The following is a 27,673-nucleotide window of genomic DNA, read 5'->3' as shown; positions in this document are numbered from 1 at the left end:
AAAACCTTTCAAAACATTTCAGACCATGCACTCTCCACATGCTCCAACTTCTCCACACACAAAAACGGCTCTGGACATTGCCCCAAAGGCAGTTTCCTGGGACCTATTTCCTCTTCACGACTTGCTGAGATGTTTCAGTTAATGCACAACTGCACCATCTTGTTTAACAAGGGCATACTTTATTTCTCAATAGAAAAATAAGGCGTTAAATAGAGATTTTTGGGCAAAAGAAACTGGGAGGTAAACTGAAAAAAAGGTGGTTTTGAACAATTAAGCTGTTCAAAAGGTGGTTCTGAACAATTAGAACTGTTCTATTTGAAATAATGAAATAATGAGCAAAGACTTCTACTGTTTAGTTAGATAAGGAAGTCCATGTTGGATGAGTGGGGTTATCACCACGAAGGACTTGGAGCTGGAGCTTATTAGATCAGTTTTCTGCTTCTGTGCCCAGTTGGGTACTGTTCTCAGGAGCCGCATGTTGATTATGGGACATGGCAGGAACACGAAGTGTATATTGGCATGGTCCTGACACTTGTAGGTTGCTTAAATTCAGGGTCAGTTATGTTATCATACAAGGACCAGTAAGGTAAAAATAGAACACTTGCCAGAGAAACTGACTTGTGGAAAATGTTTAAAACGTACTTTAATAAAGCTGAAAACTGCACTCGTATTTTCTCCACCCATCCTCCTTAACACCCCACAATACATTCACAAACTCAATTTTTTGCTTCAAAGAAGGAGGTAGCTAGCACAGTTGGGAGCTGTTATCCATCTTGATGAGTCTATATTCATTCCCACCCATCACCCCCATAACTGTGGGAGTCTTGTGCATTGATTCCTTCATTTATTGTGGCAGAATCTTTTCAGATCCTTCCTTGGGTTTACTAGTTTGCAATTCCTGAGGATAACATTAGGTACTTAATGTGTTTTTGTAAGGTGGGCAATATGCCTGCATTTGCTCAGACATACAGGATCTCACCGTTCCTCAGTGAGTCTTTAAATATAATAGGTAAAGACACTGAGATTCTGTCAGTAGCTCCTGAGTGCCCCAGGGTCAGTTTCATCAGGTCTTGGACACTTGAACACGTGTGGCTTGACTGAGCAGTCTCTCACCTGGTGAACTGCGGTTTACAGTTGCTGTGCCGTCGACGTGGAAATTTATGTGAGAGCTGTGATCACACTTAATGCCTTTTGGGAAGAGGAAAGAAAATACAGTTTAAAGTCTGATATTTTGGATTGCCTCTTTCAGTTCTTGAAAAATGTTGCTAATTTCCTTTGAAGGAAATTTTGTCTGCCTATGCCTGGCCAGCTCTGTACCATGGGAAGCGGTGGAGAGTAGTAAAACTAAGTGCAAGACCGTGAAGCTAAGGGTCCTGGGTTCAGAACCTCAGCTTTGCTACTTACTGTTTTTTCTTTTTTCTTTTTTTTTTAAAGTTAGTTTATTTATCTATTTTTTAACTTTACAATATTGTATTTGTTTTGCCATACATTGACATGAATCCACCATGTACTTACTGTTTTTTCAAGAATGTTATGTTTCTGTAAAATGGAGCCACAGTGGGAACTACCTCATATCCACTTCATAGGGTAATTACAAGGATTAAAGGGGTTAATGTATAGATCACTTAAAACTGTACATGGCACCTGATGGTCACAAGAAGTATTAATTCTCATTTATATATGTAATATTTATATGTATCGTGTATCAGGCTATCTATCTTGCCACATACACCATTATATTTTCTGTATACACGCATGTGTGTGTGTGTGTGTGTGTACGTGTGTGCGCGTGCGCTTGTACGCGCTCAGTCATGTCCGACTCTCTGTGGCTCTTTGGACTGTACCCCGCCAGGCTCCTTTATCCATGGGATTCTCCAGGCAAAAATAGTGTCTCCTGCATTACAGGCCGATTCTTTACCTGCTGAGCCATTGGGGAAGCCCACATGCATGCATATATACATACAAACATGGCATGTTATTTTCCTTGTATGTTTATGCTTATTCTATACATACACACATGCAAGTAGATGTTTAAACGATAAAATATTTTAGAGTTATGAGTATGACTCACACAAATATAAAAAGAGAATACATGTCAGATATTTTATCTGATATATCAATTAGTGAGGGACCAAGATGTTAAAACTAATTCAAAGGAGGATTCAAAACATATGCACTGCCAAGTTTATTTCCTGCAGTGAATCTGTTTCAATCACTGTCATATTCTGTCTAGCCATGTACTAATACTTCTATCTACAAAATTACCTGCTCTCCATTTTTTTCCTCTAATCTTTAAGATTTTTTGTTTTGTTTCTCTGTGCTAAGATTGGTGTTTTTGAAAGACATTTACTTTTTCTGCAATTTTTCCTAAATTTCACGTATAAAATCCTTGTTGCTACTCCTGTACTCTTAGAATATATCCAAATACTAAATGTCTTCTTGTAGTTTGTCTTTTGGTTTGCGTACAGAGTACACCCTACAAATTTGTCAAATAAACCCCTTCATCACAAACCCAATGGCTATTTCCACTTGGCTTTAGAATTTTCTCTTTACCCACTGTCTTCTTGAATCTCTATGCAAAATCTCTATCACTAATAGAGACAAAGGTGTCTCTTTTGCTTCTTACTCTCCTTTTCTAGTGATATTTGAAAGCTATCTCACCACGAGTTTTATTGCTCATTATCATTGCTTTAATTATGTATTCCTATAATTCTTTTGTGAATATGATTAAGTATCTTCTTTTCTCATTATTGTTCCTGGTACAGCATCTAAAATCTGCATCAGCTGATTGCTTTCTTCATCACTGCAATTTAGAATCCCTCTTGACTACATTCATCCCTCACTGAAATTAGCTCAAAGTCCCCTCCTTGGATTAATGACTCCTCCTCACCCTGCGCTATGCTCTCCTTTTTTTGAGAGATAAATAGATAAGTAGCCCATTCCATTATCACCAAATCATGAGTATAGATGATAATGCTGGAGGTTATTTAGAATTGATCCCCTGTGTTCCAGATGGAAGGGTGGATTCAGAAACTTTCCCAGACTGAGGGTTATCTCTTCAGAAGGAGATTTGGGAACATCTTTTGTGAATACAGTTATTTCTATGCTGTGGTGCTGAGTTACTAAAAATGAAGGTTCAATTTACAGCTACAAATTCAAGTAAGTTTAAATCACATTACTGCCAATTATCTTTTGCCTGTACGTGCCGAAGGGGAATATTAACCAGTAAATTAGCATGTTGAATGTCTCATCCAAATACAAATCAAATTCAAGCAAGATGTCCTTACAAGGAGAAAGCAACAAAGCACGTATCCTTAACTAACTTTGTAGGACAAGAAATTGAATGAGGTCCCAGTTTTTAGACACAATGTAATTCACCTTTCAAATAATTTTTTTGTTATTTCCTGGTAGAATTTAACTGTGTGCTAAGTGGAGAATGTTTCCACAGTTAACACATAAAGTTTTATCTTTTCTACTTATTTACATATCTGTCTTGTAACCAATTATACCTTTACTTGTGGCTACTAAATAAGTGGGTTTCCTTTTGCAGGGGGAGTGTCTCATACTGAAATTGGATGGTAAACAAAAACAGTTCAGAGAGAAGCATGATATATCTGCAGTGCATTAATCAGTGATACAAAACATTCTTAGAGCTGCTTATTACTACTCTTATTTACACTTTCCTTTCTTCCTGAAATAGCCAACATCCCCTATTTACATTTTGTTGTTTTTGGAGCAACTGAACTGTCACCTTCTGCAGGAAACTCTAACTCTCTCTGTTTGGTTTGGCAGACCCCTCTGTTCACATCACCCTGCCCATGCTGGGATTGTCATTGCCCCCGGAACCTAGACTGACTTGTCTATGGATTGGTCAGCTGGGCTGTGCTGGGTTGTGAAGTGCTTTGTAGGCAGGATCATTCTTGGTTGCACCTGCATGCTTGCTGACTGACACTGCCCTTAGTATTATTTTGCTCAAAATAACATCAGCAAAAGCAAACATCAAACCAAAATAGTATTGGCTATGTGATGAAGAGTTTTAACAAGCTCATAGGTCTTATGCAACACAGAAAACAAAAGAGAACAAGAAAAAAGTAACAGTACACATGAAACAAACAAAGAAGAGACAGGCAAGAATAATTACAGTAAATGAATTTGCTAAATTCTGTGTGAACTATTACAGATTTGATGGGTATTTGTGGCTAGAAGTTTAAAGATGTGATACATTATGTTTTTAAAATTTTTATTGGAGTATGGTTGATTTAAAATGTGTTAGTTTCTGCCGTACAGCAAAGTGAGTCAGTTATACATATATCCACTTTTTTTAGATTCCTTTCCTATATAGGTCATCTGGTTGTTCAGTTGCTCAGTCACGTCCGACTCTCTGCAATCCCATGGACTGAAACATGCCAGCCTTCCCTGTCCTTCACTATCTCCCAGAGTTTACTCAAACTCATATCCATTGAGTTGGTGCTGCCATCCAACCATCTCACAGAGGTCACAACAGAGTAGTGAGTAAAGTTCCCTGTGCTATACAGGAGGTCCTTTTTAGTTGTCTATTTTATATACAGTTGTGTGTATATGTCAATCTCAATCACCCAACTTACCTCTCCCCACTTTTTTTTCCCCAGTAACTGTAAGTTTGTTTTCTACATCTGTGACTCTATTTCTGTTTTTAAAGTAAAATTTATGTAGCAGGGGCTCTATGAAGAGATGACACCAACAGCATCTCAGTGATGGCTTGCACCGCCCCTGTGTAAGCCACTTTCCGGTAGCGAGCAGCGTGGTGGCGCTGGCGGGGGGAAACTTGGAGGCAGAATGTGGTCTCCTGATGATGGTCTGATGGAGAGCTCACTTTTCCACTTGAAGTATCACGTTTCCGAGAGAAGGTCTGTGTAAGTCCTTCACAGAGAGAGCCTGAGGGGCACCTGGTTTTCTGGGGTCGCTTAGAGCAAGGGGTGAAGGGATGGACAGATTCAGGCACGGAGCTCAGGGAAGCAAGACACATGGGTTCATCTGTACCATTTTTCTAGATTCTCCATATGTGCATTAATACATGATGTTTGTTTTTCTCTCTGTCTCATTTCACTCTGCATGACAGTCTCTAGGTCCATCCATGTCTGTGCCATTGGCACGCCATACCCTACTGGGTATATAACAGATGACAATGAGGGCCTATTTGATAGCACAGGGAATTCTACTCAGCGCTCTGTGGTGACTTAAATGGGAAGGGAATCCAGAAAAGAGGGGATATAAGTGTACGTATAGCTGATTCACTCTGCTGTACAGAAGAAACTAACACAATACTGTGAAACAACTATACTTCAGTAAAATTTTTTTCAAAAAATTCCTATACCTTAGTGAATAATTAGAGCTTCCCAGTGGCGCTTAGCATTAAGGAACCTGCCTGCCAGTAAAGGAGCCGTAAAGGATGTGGATTGGATTCCTGTGTCGGGAAAGATGCCCTGGAGGAGGAAATGGCAACCCACTCCAGTAGTCTTGCCTGGAGAATTGGATGGACAGTGGAGCCTGGTGGGCTCCAGGCCACGGGGTTGCAAAGAGTCCGACACGACAGAAGCGAATTAGCTCGCACACACACAGTGAATTATTCAAGGGGAAACATGTTGTTGATTAATTCACCAGGAAATTTTAAAGCTAACAAAAGACATGTTCCCTGAAAAAAAAAAAAGTCTTTATTCAAATCCTTGAAGTTCACAGGGCCAGGGAATACAGACCTGCTTCTTGGCCAGATCCTACCGGTTGCTGTAGGGGTGGCCGTCTGTGTGAGGCCCTGACTGACAATTCTCCTGCAGGTCAGGACTCTTCGACAATCACCTTTCACAGTGACAAGGCTTATGATTTTGCTCGCACTTCCCCTGTTTTTCCCTTGAATTCTTTTAGACTTCAAGGTGTTTAATCCAATACCGGTGACTTGTCTTTCATCCAGTTTACCAGTTTGAACTCTTCCCTCTGCCACTGTGAATGGTCAGTTTTAGTGACAGAATGATTATAAAATGACCCTCGAAAATTGGAACCACAACCGTAAAGGAAGTGAGTGAAGCTCACTGAGAACAAGAGTTCTTGGGAAAGAAAAACAAACTGCACCAGGAAAGCAAGCGAACAAATAGAAACCTGGAGAAAACAAAATAAACGGCTACGTAACAATGCAAGTAAAACCAGGATGAAATTCAAAAGCTAGATATGACTCTAGTGTTTGGGCCTACTTTGAAAATGTGTGAAATTGCCATTGATATTCAGGAGAGAAGCATTTCTGAGAACAGTGGGAGTCAAACCTGAAAGGAATGGTAAGGATTTAATAAGTTTACCAAGAATATCATAGTGATGTTTAAAGGACTGCATCAATTTGAAATCGTTTACCTGTGAAGAGATGTTTAAGAAAAGGCTTCAAGGAATTTATTCTGGAATATAAGACAATTATAGAACAATATGACGCTACCCTTGATTAAGTCAAAAACTGTGTTTCACGGAGTATTTTATGTTTGTTTGAAAATAATTTTTAACAAGATGCATAGCTATAAAACATTCATGTTTCAGGTATACATTATTGGTTTCTGGAGTGAAATAAGGATGGCAGCCTTTAAAAAAAAAAATTCATATCCTGATTGTAGCAGAGATTCTTTCTTTTAATTAAAGAGCTCACCAGACACTTTTAAAAACCATCCCCTAACTAGGTCCCTCGTGTCTCGGAATTGCTTGTACTATGAGTGAGGGGAATCCTTTAATACAAGCTTATTAGACAACCGAGCGGCTTGGAGGTTCCCCACTAGACCTTTCAATAAGGCTTAATCAACCAAGTAAGACCCTGATGAGGCTGGCAATTAGACTTACTGTATTTTTTAAACTGAGTTGCTGAGTTTCAAAATGTTAAAATGCTATTTCAACACGGTGATGACCAAGTCAGAGGTGCTGTTGTGACCACAAATCAGAATCTGTATCTGACCCCATCCTCATAGCTCATTACAGTGCGTTGTTGAATTAACAAGGATTAATCTGCCTCTAAATTGTCTCTTGGAATTTAGTCTGATTCCGTATAACCATGTGAATGGGAAAGCTAGTTGGGATTACTTATATAGTTATTACACGGAGAGCAGTTAAACTCAGTTTTTTAACTTTCCATATGTCTGAACTGGATTGTCATTTTTCTTTCAGTTCTCTCTTGTAAAAAGTGTATAATTTACATGTGTATGCGTGCACACTCAGTCACGTAAGTCATGTTTGACTCTTTGCGACCCTATGGACTAAAGCCGGCCAGGCTCCTCTGTCTGTGGGATTCTCCAGGCAAGAATACTGGAGTGGCTTGTCATGCCCTCCTCCAGGAGACCTTCTCAACCGAGGAATCGAACTCATGTCTCTATCTCCTACATTGCAGATGGATTCTTTACTGCTGAGCGACAGGAGAAGCCCCATAATTTACATGTATATGTATATAAATGTGTAAGTTGAAATACCTATATTCATGATGAATACTATAGGAACAACAAAAAAATTCAAAATCTATCAAATATATTATTAAAGATAGCTTCTCTCTTCATTCATTAAGGTTTGTTTTTTTTATATGCACACACTGCTTGACTTGTTTATTTTGAATTAATTTTTGGCTGCCCTGGGTCTTCACTGCTGCATGCAGGCCTTCTCTAGTTGCAGAGAGAGGGGTCTACCTTCTAGTTGTGGTCCACAGGCTTCTCACTGAGGTGACTTCTCTTGTTGTGGAGCACAGGCTCCAGTAGTTGTGGCTCGAGGGCTGCAGGCTTCAGTAGCTATGGCAGACAGGCTCAGTAGTTACGTCTTGCGAGCTCAGAGCACAGGCCCGATAGTTGTGGCCACGGGCATTGTTGCTCCGTGGCATGTGGCATCTTCTTGGACCAGGGATCGAACCCGTGTCCCCTGCTTTGGCAGATGAATTCTTACCCACTGTGCCACCAGGGAAGTCCATTCATTAGGTTTGTAAGTGGCAAGAGTAAGGGCAAATACAAATTAAATAAGAGACTTCATTCTCTCTGCTGAAAGTAAAAGACTTTCTCCCTTCTGTTTTCTTAAAGCATTTACTTTAGGAAACTTGTAATTCAGTTTTTTCTCTATCTCTTTAAGATGTATGTAAATATTTTTAAAAGTTAAATTAGCCTCTGGCTACATTTATCACCCAGGTTTATCTTTCTCAAGGTCCCTCGGACTATCTCTTTCAGTTCAGTTCTGTTCAGTCACTCAGTCGTGTCTGACTCTTTGCGACCCCATGGATTGCAGCACACCAGGCCTCCCTGTCCATCACCAACTCCCCAAGTCCACCCAAACCCATGTCCATTGAGTTGGTGATGCCATCCAACCATCTCATCCTCTGTCGTCCCCTTCTCCTCCTGCCTTCAATCTTCTCCAGCATCTGGGTCTTTTCAAATGAGTCAGCTCTTAGCATCAGGTGGCCAAAGTATTGGAGTTTCAGCTTCAACATCACTCCTTCCAATGAACACCCAGGACTGATCTCCTTTAGGATGGACTGGTTGGATCTCCTTGCAGTTCAAGGGACTCTCAAGAGTCTTCTCCAACACCACAGTTCAAAAGTAGCAGTTCTTCAGCACGCAGCTTTCTTTATGGTCCAACTCTCACATCCATACATGACTACTGGGAAAACCACAGCTTTGACTAGACAGACTTTTGTTGGCAAAGTAATGTCACTGTTTTTTAATATGCTGTCTAGATTGGTCATAACTTACGTTTCAAGGAGTAAGCATATTTTAATTTCATGACTGCATTCACCATCTGCAGTGATTTTGTAGCCCAAAAAAATGTTTCCCACTGTTTCCACTGTTTCCCCATCTATTTGCCATGAAGTGATGGGACCGGATGCTATGATCTTTGTTTTCTGAATGTTGAGCTTGAAGCTAACTTCTTCACTCTCCTCTTTCACTATCTCTTTAAAATGTAATTATCAGACAGCACCTCTAATTCCCAGTATCTATGGGAAGGTGAAAGTCTGCTTTGGCAGTTTCCTCCCTCTAAACCACAAAGTTCTCCCTTTCATAAAGATATTATTTATTTTTTCTTTTTATTATTGTTCAGTCACTCAGTTGTGTCCAACATTAGTCCGTGCAGACCCCATGAACTGCAGCACACCAGGCCTCCCTGTCCTTCACTATCTTCCAGAGTTTACCCAAACTCATATCCATTGAGTCAGTGATGCCATCCAACCAGCTCATCCTCTGTCGTCCCCTTCTCCTCCCACCTTCAATCTTTCCCAGCATCAGGGTCTTTTCAAATGAGTCAGCTCTTCGCATCAGGTGGCCAAAGTATTGGAGCTTCACCTTCAGCATCAGTCCTTCCAAAGAATATTCAGGGTTGATTTCCTTCCAGAATAGACTGCTTTGATCTCCTTGCAGTCCAAGGGACTCTCAAGAGTCTTCTCTAGCGCCACAAGTTGAAAGCATCAATTCTTCTACCCTCAGCTTTCCTTATGGTCCAATGCTTGCATCATACATGACTATGGGAAAAACCATAGCTTTGACTGTGCGGATGTTTGTCAGCAAAGTGAACACAGATGGCTACCCCAACTATTTGTGGGTGGGTGAACTCCGTGTGTGAACTGTATGTGGCATATGATGCTGTCAAGTCCTCTTACATGAGGACTAGTTGTTGATCTTAAGAACATGTATGCCATGGGCTCTATCTGCTTGGCTCTGTGAAAGGTAAGATTTCCTTTTGTTTTTGTCACTCTTTTGCTGGATTGTGTGCCAGACACATCACATTCTGGTTTATTGCTTACTCAATAATAAAATTGGTTTCTTTCTCTTCTACTTTAGTGGAAAATTTTCTGAGTTGCGGGAAGATTTTGTGTTTTAGTTCTATTTCTTCAACACAAACAATAGGTATCACTCTGATTCTCAATGGAGAAAGAAGATTACCTAAAACATGGGAGAGCGAACAGATACACCCAAAAAACTGGAAAGTCTGAACTGAAAACCAGGTTATAAGTGTCCTAACTTGACATGTAAAGTGAGAAAGTAGCTAGAGGCAGAGATGGTTTCCCAACACATTGGACAACCCTGTCCTTCATCTATATGGCTTTTCTGCAAATTGGTCATTTTCTTTGGCTTATTTTTTTATTGGGTTCTTTTTCTTTTTCTTGTCAGTTTAAAGAGATTCTTTAAATATATTAAATGCTTACCGTTTTTTTTTTGTTGACATAGATTACATGTATGTTCTTATGATTTGTGCTTTCTTTCATTGAATTTTGTTGTACAGAAGTGACAATCTTTTATATTAAATTTTTTCAATTTTGTTTTATATAAAAATTCCTTTTTAATCTTGAAATTATAAAACACTCTTACATATTTTATTCCAAAAAAATCTATCCATTTATTTTTGTATGTGGTTTGAAGTAAGGATCTAATATCATTTTGTTCATTTTCCACATGAAAAGTCAACTGGCCAGAACAAATTATAGAAAAGGCTTTCTTTCCCACTGATCTGCTATGATAATTATATCTTATATCAAGTTTCCAAAAATGTGGGACTCCAGGCCCAAGAATTCTTGAATTCCACTACTCTGCTTGTCTGTTCTTGCACAAATTCACACTATTTTATTTATTGTTATTTTATAATAACATTCTTAGGTATCACTGTTGTTTTTCTTTAAGTATTTTGGTCATTTTTGGACACTAAAATTTTTATATACACTTTAGAATCCATTTGTTAAGTTTCTCCTAAGTAATAGTAGAAAAATACAAATTGCTTGTTTTAGCATTGACAGGAATTATTTTGGCTATAGAGATTTTGGCATAATTGACATTTTTCCAATATTGAGTCTTCAATTCATGTACCTACTCTTGTTTTAAAAATTCCATGAAGAGACTGCATATCTTTGCTAGAGTTTTTCTTTGCTAGATAAATTATAGTTTTATTTGTCATTGTAAAGTTGAGTTTTTAAGGATTTATTATTGCTGTTGTTGCTATTTTGCAGGGAAGCAATATAGATTTTTTTACAGTGTTCTTGTCATCAGACTTGCTGAATTTGCCTTTTTGTTCTAAATGCTTGTAAATATGTTTAGATTTTCCATTTACACAATTATAACACGTGTAAATAGTGAGTTTCCTTTTTCATTTCCAACATTTATGGTTTTATTTCTTTTCCTGTTTTTATGTCACTGTTTATAAACTACAGTAGTAAGCACTCTCAGATGTCCCTGACTTTTAAAGGAAAGGTCTCTAATGTTTTGCCAGTATGTGTCACGCTTGATCAAGGTTTTAGAAAGTTACCATCATCACTTTAGGTACTATCCATCTGTTTCTATTATGCTAATAATTTTCTTTTTAAAGTTGTTTAGAGAGTTTGAATTTTATCCTAGATTTTTATTTTTAAGAATCTACTGATTCTTTTATCAGCTTTTGTAGATTTTTATGTATCCACTTATATGTTTATATTTATGTATATTTACATAAAATGTATAAAATATTTATGTGAAATATTTATACACTTCAATATGCGGTTATATTGGTTTGTGCTGGCTGTCATTTAAAAGTGAAGTTGCTCAGTCGTGTCCAACTCTTTGGGACCCCATGCACTGTAGCCTACCAGGCTCCTCTGTCCATGGAATTTTCCAGACAAGAGTACTATAGTGGGTTGCCATTTCCTTCTCCAGGGGATCTTCCTGACCCAGGGATCGAACCCGGGTCTCCCGCATTGCAGGCAGACGCTTTACCATCTGAACCACCAGGGAAGTCATTTTAAGAAATACCACTAACTCAGTGGCTTAAACAATATAATTCTTTTTTTTATTTTTCTGATAGTCCAGGAGGCTGGAAGTCTAGGATGTTGGCTGGGGTGGTTTCTCCGAGGCCTGTTTCCTTGGCTTGCAGATGGCCAAGCTGCCATGTCACTCATGCCTGATGTTGATGGCACAGGGTCAGGTCCCTTGCTGGATTCAGTTCCATCTATTCTCCTGGAAAAACCGTCCTGGGATGTCTGGGTACCTTTGCATCTTTGAAAGTTCACAGCTTACAGGTTCTTATGTAGGGAACTTACTGTAACCTCTTTCAGGTAAAGACTAGGAGGTGCGCGCTGCTGTCTGTGACCGCTGCGCTGGGCCCCCAGGGACAGCTGCATCAGGCCTGGGGACTCTGGGGACTCTTCCTTTGCTGGCTGTTGTCTCATGGGTCTAATGGACAAAAGCCCTGTGGGGTTTCCGATCTAGGTGCTTTGGGGGCCCATTCTTCAGGCGGAAGTCTTAAAATTCGGGGTCTAAACCCTTCATTCCTCAGGGAGAAGCTGGGATTTATGGGTTCCCTCCTGATGGTTTGCTCCTGCGCTGGGGATATGCTGGGGGCGAGAGTGTGTCTCACCTTCCTTACCCAATGTGGGTTTTTCCTTGCTCACCTGGTGTGTGGGAATTGCTCAGCTAGCTCCCAGATTTCTTTCAGAGGAATTGTTATGTGTGTAGGTGTGGATTCAATATATCTGTGGGAGGAAGTGAGTTCAGAGAACTCCTGAGTTGCCATCTTGAACAAGAACCATTCCCTTTCCATTTTAAAAAATTTTATCTTACCTGCCATGGAATAAGATAAAGTTTTAAAATGGAAGGAGAATGGTTCTGGTTCAACATGGTATCACAGGAGGCTCCTGAACTAGAATATCACTCGGCCCTAAAAAGAAATGAAGTTAGGTCATTTGTAGAGATGTGGGTGGACCTAGAGTTTGTCATACAGAGTGAAGTAAGTCAGAAAGAGACCTAGATGGATGGGATGGGGGGGCTGTGGGAGAAAGGTCCAAGAGGGAGGGGATATATGTATGCACATAGCTGATTCACTTTGTTGTAGGGCAGAAACTAACACAGCATTATAAAGCAACTCTACCCCAATTAAAAAAAAAAAACTATCTTAGCCTTTCATTAGATTTTCTTATTTTAACTTCTGTACTTATTACACTCTCATATTTCCATATCTGTTTTAACTTTCTGTTAAATTCTCAGCAATTTTTTCAGATTAATATGCAAACATCAATTTTTTTTAGCTCTAATTGACTCCTTAGCTGTTTAATTAATTTTTTTCATTTCTTCTATAAGCATTTTTAAATTTTACTTATTTTTTAGTTAAAGGATAATTGCTTTACAGAATTTTGTTGTATTCTGTCAAGCCTCAACTAATTTTTGACTACAATTACTATTTTTCAATACTCAAGCTTCTGTTTTCTTTAAATATGCCTTTTTATAGTCTGTTGATCTGGACTTTCTATGTTTCTGATGAATACTTTTATTTCTTAGTCATTTGAACTCACTGTATTGTTCATATCTGATAGTTCTATGATAAAGTTTGTAGTTCTTGAGTATTTCCTCCTGCTTCCTGTTGTGTTTGCTGGCTTACACTAATATTGGGTTGGTTTCTAGTATATTTGTAAGATTTGGGAATTTGGGAGAAAAGCTTTAGTGAGAGTTTATTTGCAGTAAAACTTTAGGGCCATATGGGTACAGCCCTCAAGAGACGTGTTGTTTTTATCTGCGTTTTCCAGGTTCTGCTGGTTTCTCAGCAGCTCAGACTGTATTAAATGTTGTTTTCTTGAAGTAGGAATTTCTGGACTATATTAATACTTGCACTTCAGGCCTCCAGCCTATTGTGCTAATAAATTTCCAGGAGATTTTAAAGTTTTCTGAGCAAAGCCCACGCTAAGACAGGCAAAATGTATTTTTGGTGTTCCTCCATCAGGGGGAATTTTTTCCCGTTTTATGTTTTGATCGTGTCTTCATCCAAAGTATATACGGAGTGGAGTTCTCAGTAACAATTTCTCAAGACCTCTTTGCCCGTCTTCATGTGTGTTTTGACTTAAGCCTGAGCTTAACTAAGATCAGCTGAATCCCTCAGTCAGTCAGAGCTTCAGTTCATGGGCATCTCCACAAATTTTCTCTGAGGATTTTCTTCATATTTTCTAATCAGTTTTTTCCTTACTTACGGTTCTCTCTCTCTCTCTCTCTCACACACACACACACACACATTACTATTTTTATGCATTTCTAAAAGTTTTCTGTTGGGAAATTCTTCATGGGTTTACCCAAAGTTTTTGCCTCTTGAGTGGGGAAAAGAATTGAAAGAATGAAGCTTATTTGCTTGGTCAAGAGATTCTAGTAGTCCCCACAGGATAGGTGAATGAGATTTCACCATTCTGTTTGGAGCAGTCATCTCCCAGGACTAGTGGTTTAAGACAAGAGCACCTTGTGGCTTTTTTATGGTTCCCAGGACCCTCAAAGACAAAATCTGAAATAGTGTTTTGCCCACAGTCTGTAGACAGAGGAGCAACAGTTGCTATATTCTTTAAAAAATAAGCTTTGGATTCTCTGGGCAGCTTGTAAATGTCCTAGTCACATACTGTCACTGCAATGACTCATGGGAAGAACTAATACAGCAAATAAGACACATACCAGCCACCACTCCTATCTTTTCAGTAAGAAAAAAGACCTGAACCACAGTATAACCATTCTGCTACAATTCCTTCTTTGGAGGTGCCTCTAGTGGCTTGGGGGAGACTTCCATTACATTACTTAGCATGTTACCTGATTCACATGTCCTGTATCAGATACTTTTAGTTATTTTTTCCCACTTAATGCTAATGGACAGAGTAATATTTCTTACAAGTCATACTCCCTTTGCACTAAGTCAAGATGCACATTAATTGCTGAGTTCAGAAGTCATTAGGAATCTCTTGCATCCCCAGGTTATTTTTAAATTAAGTTACAGCATTTGGTTAACAATACTATTTTTCAGTTGAAGAATCTAATAATGCTATTCAATATAAGCCTTTCTATTATAACAAGGTATGTTTAGACTTCTGTGAAATAGGGCTTTTTGAAACATATTGTACAGATGAGTTCTAAGTGTGTGCCTTAACACATGTAGGAGGGAAGCTATAGGAATGTTGGACCTTCTGGGTTATGACAACCTGAAGATACTTGGCTCATGGGGGAATATGAAGAATAGAAACTTATTTTTTTCTCTGTAATAGTAGCAGGTACCTTTCAATCAACTTAGTAGCCTTTGATTTCATAAGGAAATAGCCATAAATGAGAGTTAAACTGTGTAGCGATGTGAAGTCTTGACACTTTGTCAAGAATTGAAATGATTAATATTCATCTCTCCGTTTATTCATCTCAAATATATCTATGTATCAGGCATTTCTATTAGGCACAATATGTACAAACATGAGTAAGCTGACCTTTTTTTCTCAAGGAAATCCTATTTTCCTAAGACAATAAACACTATGTATGTATACATATATGTATATAAATAAAGAAAGTTATCAAGAAAAAGTTCACAGATGATTCAGCATAATGGAATTTATCAATCAGGCAAGGAAGGGAAAAAAACACTGCAGGCAGGAGGAACAATATTTATATATAAAGATGAACTAAAGTAAAAGTATTATTAAGAGAAACTGGGATAGTTTGGAATTTCTGAAGTATGAGGTGCATTAGAGAGAGGAGTGAGAGGTCAAATTAGAATGGGACGTAGAGCGAGGTAAACAGTCAAAGGCCTGGAGCTGTGACTTTAATATTGCCAATAATAGAAAGCTACTCTGTAAGTTTAAAGAGAAAGACCTTATACTTGAATGTATTAGACTTGCCTTTCGTACTTCCATGGATGGTACTAGACTTTGTCAATAATTGTATCCCTTCTAAAACCTAAATTTCCTGCAGCCTATTCTTACTATTCTTCCTATCATGATAGCTCACTCTAGTCCAGAAACCTTTCAGAAACACCAAGATCCCTGAATCCACTGGTGTTACTATCATTCAACTGTCCCTCACCTGCTTCATGTGATTGCTCCATACCCACTACGAATTTCATTGTCAATAACTATTATAAGTCCTTTGCAAATAATTTCAGATTTTTGGGGTAACTTCCTTGCTTGGTGCTAGCCTGGAAAACCTATAACCTGATTGAATCCAATTCTCCACCCAGTGCCATGCCGGCATTATAATGGGGCTGAAGAAAGCACAATCATGCTGACAGGCCTCGTTGAATTCACGACCATGAACCTCAAGAGGGCTGCCCGGATCCAACTGTGTAACCGCATGCTGTTCTACGAAGATCATTTCATATCTTCTGTTTCCATATGCCAATGCCTCTCCCCCAATCCTTCCTCTGGACTTGTTTTCTACTGCATTACAAAAATGAAGCAATCAGGAGAGACTTTTCATGGACTCTGTCTTCGTCTCCTTCGTCTGTCTCCTGTGCTTGCTCCTAACCGATGCTCCTTTTCTGTCTGCTACCCCAGCTGGAAAGCCTTACTATGGAGAACCAGGGTCTCCACTCCTCCCATCAGCGCCACGTCACTTCTTTGTTGCTTGAGACAGCTAACGCTCCTTCCCACTGCGTCCACCCTCCCACCACGACCCCAGGACAGAGGCAATGCGTTCCCTGCAGTAACCCCTCCCCTCACTGTTGTCCTGCTCACTTCTGCGGGCTCCACAAATATTTCTGTCATTATACCTCTTACATGCTATTATAGTTTCTTGTTTATATGATTGCCCTCTTCCCTAGGCTTAACTGTAGGGACCATTTCCTCACTCATTTTTATGTCCTTAGAACCCAACACATAGTAGACGCTTAAATATATCTGTTGAGCTAAAATAATGCAACAGAAATATTTCCGAAATTGTAAAGAAAGGACCAGGATGTAAAAAGATAATAGGAATAGAAGGACAGAAGCATGCCATTGCTGAATGCTGGGAGAAGTTTTGTTTCTGGAAGCTGTATTTGTGATAGAGGATGCATATCTGGGAGAATGTGGACCCAGACTAGGCTTAGAATAACTGAATTACTGTGTGTTGTTTGTGTGTATTTTCTTCTAAATAACTGTGTGTTATTTAGAAGAAAAGTGTCAAAGGCATAACCTTTTGTTTTTATTAAGGTTCCAATTACCCAATAAGCAAAATATTCTCAATTTCAGTCTCAAAACAATGACAAGCAAAAAACAAACAAAATATTGTATTCTTATCTAACAGAGTATTGCATTCATGGTTCCTAACTCACTGAGCTTAATTTCTGAGAAAAAAAATTAAAACGGGCTAATTTATATTTGTTCAGCATTATGTATGTAATTAGAAATGGTTGGGTCATTCATTAGGTAGTCTATGTGAGAGTTCCATTATTAGTCTGTCTTTAATTCTTGTTTTCAAGAACTTTTTAAGATACATCTGCTAGCACATATATTTTAATGCCAAAAATAATGTGCTACTTTCCTTTGAATGAGTCTTTTTATCTTGGAGTATTTATCCTTGTTGACACCGCATTGTTTTAGAATGTAGAGTCCTGAGTTGAATTCTGAATTCTGTCACTAACTTGGCTAACTTGGTCCAAGTCATTTTTCTATTCGGAGCAGGAGAATAAAAATAGGCATCTAATCTTACTCTATTGGAAAACCTACAATAGTGTTTTCAAAGCACTTTGTATTCCTCAGACAAAATGCACTATATAAACCCAAAGTTTCATTCTTTCTAAAAGTGAATTGAGACTAAAAGAAAAAAAAGTCCAGGTACATGATGGGATTTCTTTTTCTTGCATAAATAATGAAAATGGCATGGAGACACTCCAGGGTCCAGTGAGTAAGACTCTAATTCCAGTGTTTGCTCCCACAAGTGTCTTGACAGCAATTCCTGCAGTGGTGAGGTCACGCCCTCCTTGGGTTTTAGTAGCCCTTTGCTTTTAATTCATCATAGATCATGTACAACAAAACAGGTCTTTAACATCATAGATCATGTATAACATAACAGGTCTTTAATAAAAGAATTAAAAACTTGAAAAGAGATCCCCCCCCATTCTTTTGACAAATTCAGAGTTAATTGCTCAAACTCTCACACTTCACTATAAACAGAAGCCTGCGCCTCCTGTGTAGAATATACTACTAGAATTTCAATCATATTGTATGATAAGGCTTGCTTTAAAGTCATTTTATGAGCAAATACATTTGCAGGCATCTTGATGCTATGAAACTGAGACCAAGAGTGGGCATTTTTTAAGGATTCTGAGTCCAGCTGGAAAAGGAAAAAAAAAAAACCTTAATGCTTAATGTCATTTGCATACAAGCAGCATCCACAGTGTGATGTACAAAACATTTGGGGGTGAAGTGGGGTTGGAGATGGAAGAGTCTCTAGAACTTAACGTTGAAAGAAAAGTCCAAGAACATCCTTCCAATTCTTCACTCTCTTATCCTCAGTATGTCCCTTTTCTGGTTGTGTTTGAAATGTCAACCTCTTGTCCGCTTCATGTTTGTGCGCTGTAATGGCCCCTTCTGTCATTAGCGTTCTTCCACGTGTACTTAAGATTCTAAGGTCATCAGCGCAGACATTCTCTTTCCTGTGTGGTAAGCATCACTCTCCGTTTCATTTGGTAAAGCCCCAAACCTGGCAGAAATGCACATTTGTCTGCCTGATTTGTCCTCCACCCAACGCAGGCTGCCGCACAAGGAGACCTCCCCCAATTCAGAAACTCCCGCTGAGACCTCTGGCATCCTCCGGATGCTTCTGGAAGAGAACTCGCTTCCTCACAGGGCTTCAAGGACCAGGGGTGTTCTATGTCCCTCTCTTCCCTCCTTGGCACTTTGTGCTGTAAAGACAGGAGAGACTTTACCGTGGGATTCCCCGCCTCGTCCCGGGCTTTTCTGCCTGCAAATATTCTTACAGCTCAGCATTCAAAGTGCCATTTGGTTTTGAAACTATCCTGTTACAAGATCACATCCTTGGTGGATGAATGTGGTAGATTTGGTTAAGCTTGCAACTTGACGTAGCTTAGCCACATGTCTTTCAAAAATTTTTCTTCCCAGAACAATTCTAGTGAATATACATATTCACTACAATGTATTATAGTTATATTGTAATATGATAATTATTAATATGTTATTATGATATATAATATTACATATTATAACTGTATATTTATATAATGCTTGCATGCATGCTAAGTCGCTTCAGTAAAGTCCAACTCTTTGTGACCCCTCCAGGCTTCTCTGTGCATGGGTTTTCCCGGGCAAGAATACTAGAGTGGGTTGCCATGCCCTCCTCCAGGGATCTTTCCCACCCAGGGATCAAATCTTATTTGGGCAGAATACTTTTTTTTTTTTTTTAGGTAGAAGATGAGAAAAGAAATGTTTAATGACACATGATGGACTCAGGTGCTTCATGAGGCTGAGATTTCTACCCTTGTTTCACCAGTAGACCACATTCTGATTACTTGAAATGTTCTGAGATTTCTTCTTTTCTTGTTTTTTTTTTTTTTGAGATAACTTCTTAACAAAAAGAGCAAAGTTACTTTCCTGTGAAATTGCAATACCAATACTATATTCTCGAGGTGAAAATGAACAGTCTGTTATTTTTCATAAGTGAAAGTGAAGTCACTCAGTCATGTCCGACTCTTTGCGACCCCATGGACTGTAGCCGACCAGGCTCCTCCATCCATGGGATTTTCCAGGCAAGAGTACTGGAGTGAGTTGCCATTTCCTTCTCCAGAGGGTCTTCCCGACCCAGGGATCGAACCCAGGTCTCCCCGATTGCAGGCAGATGCTTTACCGTCTGAGCCACAAAGGAAGCCAGAAACCAGCATATTTTAGAGATTTGGGTTTTGTCTAGTTTTGTATGGTCATCATTCTTAGGCATACGATGCAATATACTTGCTCCATCACAAGCTAGTAACATTCAGTACAGAAAACTGTGAAACAGAAAGTGTTGGCTGTCAGCTTCCTCTGCTTGGTCATCCTGCATCTCAGCCAGTGATGGGGCTCCACAGTCCTCGCTGGGAGGAACGGGAAACCAGTCCTCCACTTGGGACCCGCAGCACTTTACCTGGGCCTGAAGGGTATGGGTTTTTGTTTGCTTTGTTTTAAACCCCAGAGTAGACAATTTTCTGAAAATGAACTTGACAAGAATATACGCTGATACAGTATTATGTAAGTTTTTACAACATGGCTTAGATAGTAAAGAATCTGCAAGCCATGTGGGAGACTGAAGTTCTATCCATAGATTGGGAAGATCCCCTGGAGAAGGAAATAGCAACTCACTGCAGTACTGTTTCCTGGAAACTTCCATGGACAGAGGAGCCTGGCAGGCTACAGTCCATGGAGTTGCAAAGAGTTGGATATGACTGGGAGATTAACACACTTTAGCAATGCTTAGCAAGTGGTTTCCAAGATATACCATTTTAATAATAATAATAGATCACTTTAGGCATGAAAGCAGACTTATAAGAGTAATGTTTTTAGACATGTTAGTTTTTCAGCAACTTTCAGAGCTTTTCATAGTTAAATAATAGTTTCTCAGACTAGATTTTTGAATCATAAGAGGCTTCAAAGATTGCTTTCAGGATACCAGGTGTTTGTGAAGTTTGAAACAATAAAAGAGCTTGCAACAATTTGTATACGCATATTTAATTGTTTTTTCCTAGAAAGAGAGTACAATGGGGTCTGAGACCTCACAACTTATTAAAAACTTGTATCTGTTTTTGGTAACTTCAAAAACACTTTTGAATACAGGTAACAAATATGCTTGCAATACAAAAGAGACACATTTCAATGTTAGCTGTTGTTTTCTCACCCTAGATATAATCACTCTCTATACTGCTTGATGTAGATTGTATAACAGTACAGTGTGCCTCTACATAAATAGTTTGTGAAGACTTGAAGCATTTGCTGCTCATGAAAGGATCTTGTCTTTCACTAATTTGAGAATCTCAAAAAATTTCATGAGTTGTTTTTCTTCCCAAACTTAGTTGTTCTCTCATCAGTTTTTTCCTCTTAATAGGCCACAGACACTAGTCTTTCTAACTAGCATTTAATGCAGGAAGAAAACAAAATCACAAACTGTGGCTTGCTCACAGTACTTTGGTTTGCTTCATTTCACTTATCTTTTTCAACATTTTTGATGGAGTTTTCAACTTCAGTCTTTCAAGAAAATATTTTAAAACATATTTTTAAGTTCTGACACTATATTCATTTACTCCTAAGGTAGAAAACGAAGTGGAACTGAACAACTTTCCTAACCCACAAATATGAATACAGGTTTGCTCCTAAGATTGCCTATGGTACGGTATCTATCAGTAAACTGGTAGAATAAAACGTGTTGTTAATTTTAACAAAATTAACTTTGTGCTTTGTCAGTGTTTTATATTTCTTTTTATATTTGCCCCCAGGTATTTCTAATTAAAACCAAGGGCCTCATTTGTAGTCAAAGGATGTATGCCTGGCATTACCTGGCATCCTATTGGTTGAGCGTAGATAGCTCAGTAGTGGTCCAGCAAACCCTGCTAGATGCTCCCTTGAACAAGTTTTGAATTTTTTACTTTTCATTTTTTAATATACAGAAATACAGGCATGTCGATTATTAAAACACCTCTGAATTTAACTTAATGTGGCTGCATTTAAATTATTTTCAGATCTAGTGCCCCAAACATTTATCTGACCAGAGGTGGTACTCACTGTGCTTAAAATCATGTCTGTGCATACAAACTAAAAGTCTCCACGAGAATCCATCACAAGAGCAGGCTGCTCATTTGACATGGAGGTCTCTTTCTCTTTGCTCCATTAATTGTCACTGAGTGCAATTTTATCATAGTTAAAATGAATTCAGGCCTATTTCCCAGTAGCAATAATTTTGGAGGGCTGGAGAAATTAATATTCCTCAAAAACTAATTAATAATCTCTAAAGAATCATTTGCATAAAGGATGTTAGAATCTCACAGCCATTATGTGTTGTATGTAACTAATGAAAAGGTCCATTTTCATTATTGCCCATAGCTGGGAGGTGACAGGCGTGACCGCCCCAAATGGCCAAGCACAAGGCTAAGTGATTGAGAAATCATGTGACATTATTTCATCCAAAGCATCAAATTGTTTGTGCAGTAAGGTCTCTCAAAGGAAGGAAGGAGGGAAGGAAAGAGGGGAGCGAGGCGGGGAGGAAGGAAAAAAGAGAAAAGCCACCCAGATGGTGGGATGGTTTTCAAACCTATACTTTGTTCTACCCTAAATCTCAGAACTTTCCACGTTTATTCTACTTGAGGCCAGTTTGTTTCTGTATTTTGATACTATGATGCATCAAGATGAAGCGTTGATTTCACCATAAGCCTACATGGAAACAGGTTCATTATATAATACATATTTTTACATTAGCAGAAATAACTTTCCAACTTTTCATTTGTTTTGATGTCAATTTATTACAAGAAACTACTGCCTGGAAATAGAGCTGTTGTGTTGCTCTGCTGAAAATTACTGTGTATAACAGCCTTAATATGTGAAATTTGTTTGACTTATCGGTAGAGCCGACCAAACAAGCTCCATAGAGGAGAGCATCACTCTTAGTAGACAGAAGATCCATTCATTATTTCTATTATAATTACACTGAAAACATTATTGATAAATCAAACTGCAATAATTATTCTTTGAAAAGGAAAGGACATTTAGCTTTCTAATGTCCTGGAAGATGCTGTGTGTAAAATCTGTTTGCTTGCTAACTCTCCAACTTGCTAGGACAGCCCAGAAATATCAAATGCGGTTTTCCACATCATTTCCTCCACAAAACTTCATTCCCACCATCAACAGTGGTGAAATTACAGGCCTTCAAACAGAACATATGGAATAAAAGTCAATTCATCTGAATGAGGATGCAACATCAACCCCCCACCCCCAACCTCAAGCAAAAGAAAATAAAATGAGTTCTTATAGCTTTGAAGACAATCCATGGGAGGTAAATTTCCCCCATAGCAACAACCTACTGAAAAGTGTGCGCTTAGAAAACATTTCAATTACCAGCTAGCTGAATATGATTCACAATTCTCCAATAAATCTTTTTCCCCCAGTTTTCTGAATATATAGAAAATTACTTGAAGAAATAACTATAGAAAATAAGAATGCTAAAGTCAGCAGCTGAAAATGGAGAGAGTAATGTTGAATTGCTTGGTCAAAGAAATCTATTGAATCTGCACTCACATTGGTGGACTCCATATCTGAACTTAATATGACAAGCTTATTTCATTGTTGTTAGCTGTGGGCATAAAGGTACTTGCATGAACCCATATGAAATCAGGTTTTGTTTTTTTTTTTAACTAGAAGAATCTTTGGGCTTGGGAAAATGGTTGTCTTTGGCTTATTCCTTTCCCTTAAAATGCCCAAGGCGTTTGTGAAATGTGAATGACCTCATTTCTGATTGCTGTGCCAGGTTGGTCTGTCGACTGTTGTTATTTCCCAGAAGCCGAGAGTTAACTCCACGTTGTTTCCAATTGTGTTTCTGTATTCTTCAAGCTTTCCTTCAGACTGCTGTGCTTATGGCCATTACAGGGCTTTCTAGGAGCAAAGTGCTTTTACAATCTTACAAAATATAATAGGAAAAACACAAAGATGACTTCATTTGCTGCACCACACAAAGTGGGAACATTTGCTTTAAAATGTCCCTGAAGAATGTTGCTGAATATTTGCATCAAGAAAAATCTGTTTAATTACAAAATAGCAAAGCAACAGTTTCAACATTAAAATAACACCCTGGGTTAGCAGTGGTTTAAAAAATCCCCCAAAGAGATTTAATGCTTTTGCTAAAATAGACAAAAACGCTGCCATTTCTACATTGTAAAAAGAAATAGAGGTAAGTCCTAGTTTACAGGCTTGGATTCTGGGAATTCTGTAAAAAACCAATTTAGAAAAAGCAACAGAATACAGAGTTTTAGCTCAAGAGTTAGAGAGGACTGAGTTGTAATTCACTGGGTTAGCGTATTTCTTCATAGAAATAAACTGTGCATTTCATAACACGGAGTCCTTCTGGAGTAATCAGGAATCATTTGGATTCTCATTTTTAAAACATTTTAGATTAGGTTATCTCAAATATTAATTTATCAGATTTTACTACTATGACTACAAGTTCATTGAGGGATAAGCAGAATATTAATTAATACATGTAAATAATATGGTATTTGGAGTACATTAGCTATATCCGCTGAGAGTCGGACATGACTGAGAGACTTCACTTTCACTTTTCCCTTGCATGCTCTGGAGAAGGAAATGGCAACCCACTCCAGTGTTCTTGCCTGGAGAATCCTAGGGACGGCGGAGCCTGGTGGGCTGCCATCTATGGGGTCGCACAGAGTCGGACACGACTGAAGCGGCTTAGCAGCAGCAGCAGCAGCAGCTATATCCGTGGCTTGGTGCTTTTTTCTTTGATAACTATTTTTTAAATATATATACAGCATCATTAAAGTGAGTTCATAGATGGTATTAAAATCTACATACTATGCCTTACATAGTCACAATATAAAAATCTTATTTTCTGCTTCCCACCCACCCTATTCAATTACTAAAAGTACTTCAAAGTCTTTAGCCATTTAAATTTAAAATTTGTATGCCTTGCAAATATTTTCTCCCTTCCAGTAGGCTATCTTTTTGTTTTGTTGATTATTTCCTTTTTGTGCAAAAGCTTTTAAGTTTAATCAGGTCCCATCTATTTATTTTGCTTTTGTTTCCTTGGAGACAGGTCCCCCCAAAATATTACTACAATTTATGTCAAAGAGTGTTTATGTTTTCTTCTAGTTTAATGGTTTCTGGCCTTATGTTTAGGCCATTAATCCATTCTGAGTTTATTTTTGTATATGGTATTAGAAGACGCCCTAGTTTCATTCTTTTACATTTAGCTGTCCAGTTTTCCCAGCATCATTTATTGAAAAGACTGTCTTTTCTCCATTGTATACTCTTTCCTCCTTCATCATAAATTAATTGACCATAACTGTGTGAATTTATTACTGGGCTATCTATTCTTTTCCATTGATCTATGTGTCTGTTTTTGTGCCAGCAACATTCTGTTTTGATTACTATAGCTTTTTAGTATAGTCTGAAGCCAGGGAGTGTGAAACCTCAAGCTTTGCTCTCCTTTCTCAAGATTGTTTTGGCTATTCAGGGTCTATTGTGTTTCCATACAAATTTTAAAGTTCTTTGTTCTAGTTCTTTGAAAAATGCCATTGATATTTTGAAAGGAACTGCACTGAATCTGTAGATTGGCCAACCTCTCAGCCTACAGATATATTTACCTCTTCCATATTAAAAATATTTTCCATGTACAGTTACTCCCTTTTAGTTTGCCACCTTACCTTTCATTTCTTCATTAACTCATCAAATAATGAAGCAGGTTTCAGATATATAGTAGACTCTGACAATATAAAAATGACAAAGACAAAAACTCTATCACAATAAAATCGGTCTAGTAGAGAAGACATAATGTAGGGAATAGAAATATTAAACCTACCACCTGCACCAGACATCTCAGTTCTTTTCTCTCCTCCTTGACTGCCCTTTTTATACCTTAGAGAAGGTACATGGACTAAGGTCTGGTAGGTGGTATTTTTCTTAAATTCACCATCTCTACTTCTGCTGAAGTTTACTGGGTCATGCATATGAACAAATATAAATCAAATCATCTGTTCCAGATTTACAAATTATCTGGATACAGAGAGTGTGAGCTGCAAATTGGGATAATATATAATGTAGATGGTAAGTAAAGAAGCTAGTCTACAAAAAAAAGAAGGTAGATGGATGGAAATAAATACGTAAAATAGTAACCTGGAGGAGGGCATGGAAACCCACTCCAGTATTCTTGCCTGGAGAATCCCATGGACAGAAGAGCCTGGTGGGCTGCAGTCCATGGGGTCACAAAAAGTCAGACACAACTGAGCGACTAAGGACTGTACAGTACCATGATACGAAACAGACAGAAAGAGAAACTGCTTGAAGAAGATGTTTTCATGCTTTTCAAGCTCTGTTATACTTTGTCTAATATAATTACATGTGTATATATGTATGTGTAGATATCTGTGTATACACAGCATCATACACATGTATAAAATCATGGATATTAGCTGGAATGTCCATTTCTTTTGGTGATTTACAAATTAGCTCTCTGGAAAGATGACCTGTTGGCTGAACAGACAGGAGAGGAGAGTGGTAGATAATCCTTATTTCCAACAGCAAAGGCAGTAGATGCCAAGACACATGGCACAGAAGTGTAAATGATGTTTGGAAATAGTCATTCCAAAGTGTAAGAGGCCAGGGTACGTCTGGGGCAGTGGGCACGGGTGATAATAGCATAGAATGCAGAAGCCAGTCACGAATGACCATATTTGCCCCACTGAGGAGTCTTAATTATATTCTGTAGGTGATTGGGGGTTGCTGAAAGATTTTAACAAGGCAAGTGACATGAAAAATTTTATTTTAGAATATTGATCTTTCAGATCTTCTTGGGTGAATTGTTGCTTGGCCATATATGATATGTCATACACCACATTCAAACTAAAATGCTCATGAAAATCTCCTGGTTCCCTACACACCATGACAATGAAGCCTAAAAATAGTAGTCACCCTATGCAAGAATTAACGGAAAGACTGATGGGCTGGAATGCTAAACATAATCCATGCCTGTGCACACATGTAGGGAACTAAGATAAGCAACAGAAGGCTCTTATTTATCTGTGTTCTAGCTTGGCTCATAGGGGACGTTTAATCTAGAAAATGTGAACTTATTCCATGACTCAACAGGAACCCCCACATGGGACAGTAAATTATTAATATGTCATCTCTCACATGTATCATGTATTATGGGGTGTTGTTTTTCTTTTCAGACTCTTAGAATTATAAATCAATAGTAAAGTCACTCTAGAATAATCCTAAACTAGTTATTGGAAATAAGGGTGAAGATTTGTTGCTGTTGCTCAGTCACCAAGTTGTGTCCAAAGATAATAGTACAATAATTCACTTCTGGTTTAGATTTGAGAGAAAAATATTCCTGTCTATTATATGAATGGAGTTAGAAATGAAGTGCAGTGATTAGGGAAATTTTAACATTACTTTGTCAGCAAAAATCAACCTAAAAAGAAATAATCTCATTCAAAAACGAGCAAAGATATGTCAGATGAATGTGAAATCCATGAAAATCTGCTCTATGAGGACCATTACTCTGAAATCTCAGAGTAAAGTATTTGTGAAAATCCAATAAGAAATCAGATATAATAAAAATAAATAATCCCGTTTGTATTTATAAAATGATTCCAAGTACAAGAGCAGGGACTGTAAAGAGACACTTATTTGATTCTCAATTCATCTCTCTGATTCTAGTTTTATTTCTCTGAAATCATCTCCTGCATAAAACTTTATAACATTATACAATGATTGCCCACCACGCACAAGGTTCCCCACCGCCCGCAAGGGAAATCCAATCTACCTGCCACGGGCGTCTCCAGGAATGGACATCTCGGTGGGTCTCCTGCCTCATTTCTTATTACTTCCGACAAGGCCCCTGAGGCTCACAAGTACTTCATCGACAGTGTTTCACACAAATACTACTGACACCTGTCCAGATGCCAGTGAGTCTAGAGAGCCTTCTGCTTTCCACATCACGTGATGAAACCCCATTTGCACCCCGTCTCCGAGGAGTGTTCGTGTCACCGCCGGGCCTAGTTTTGATGGACTCGTCATGTTCTTTACACGTCTCTGTTACTTTATCGTCAGAGTGTGATTCAGTTAGCTGTCGTGTGTTTGTCTCATTCTTTGGAACGTGAACTCGTTGAGGTCAGGAGCTACGCCGTGTTTATCTTTAAACGTGCGGTGCTTGGTATGACGCTGGGGCCAGAGCAGAGGAGGAAGATGGTGAGCCGTGGGGTGAGATAAGAA

At 38.5% G+C, this 27,673-nt stretch overlaps 1 protein-coding gene and 1 long non-coding RNA gene across 2 annotated transcripts in view; one reads left to right on the top strand and one right to left on the bottom strand.

Moving 5' to 3' along the window:
- Window positions 1–27,673, top strand: part of LOC145518944 (uncharacterized) — a 142,773-nt gene that overhangs the window by 105,590 nt on the left and 9,510 nt on the right. The window lies entirely within an intron of this gene.
- Window positions 160–27,545, bottom strand: LOC145518179 (uncharacterized). The gene is made up of 3 exons (XR_014062721.1): window positions 27,225–27,545; window positions 25,102–25,160; window positions 160–1,188 (listed from the first exon to the last, which is right to left on the bottom strand). It is a non-coding gene; the product is annotated as an uncharacterized LOC145518179 (long non-coding RNA).

The sequence above is a fragment of the Giraffa tippelskirchi genome, chromosome 8, assembly GCF_054371585.1.
Source record: "Giraffa tippelskirchi isolate mGirTip1 chromosome 8, T2T-mGirTip1v1.2.pri, whole genome shotgun sequence".
Taxonomy (NCBI): domain Eukaryota; kingdom Metazoa; phylum Chordata; class Mammalia; order Artiodactyla; family Giraffidae; genus Giraffa; species Giraffa tippelskirchi.
Note: the sequence above shows the minus strand (reverse complement) of the source record. Positions and strands in the feature narration are given on the sequence as shown.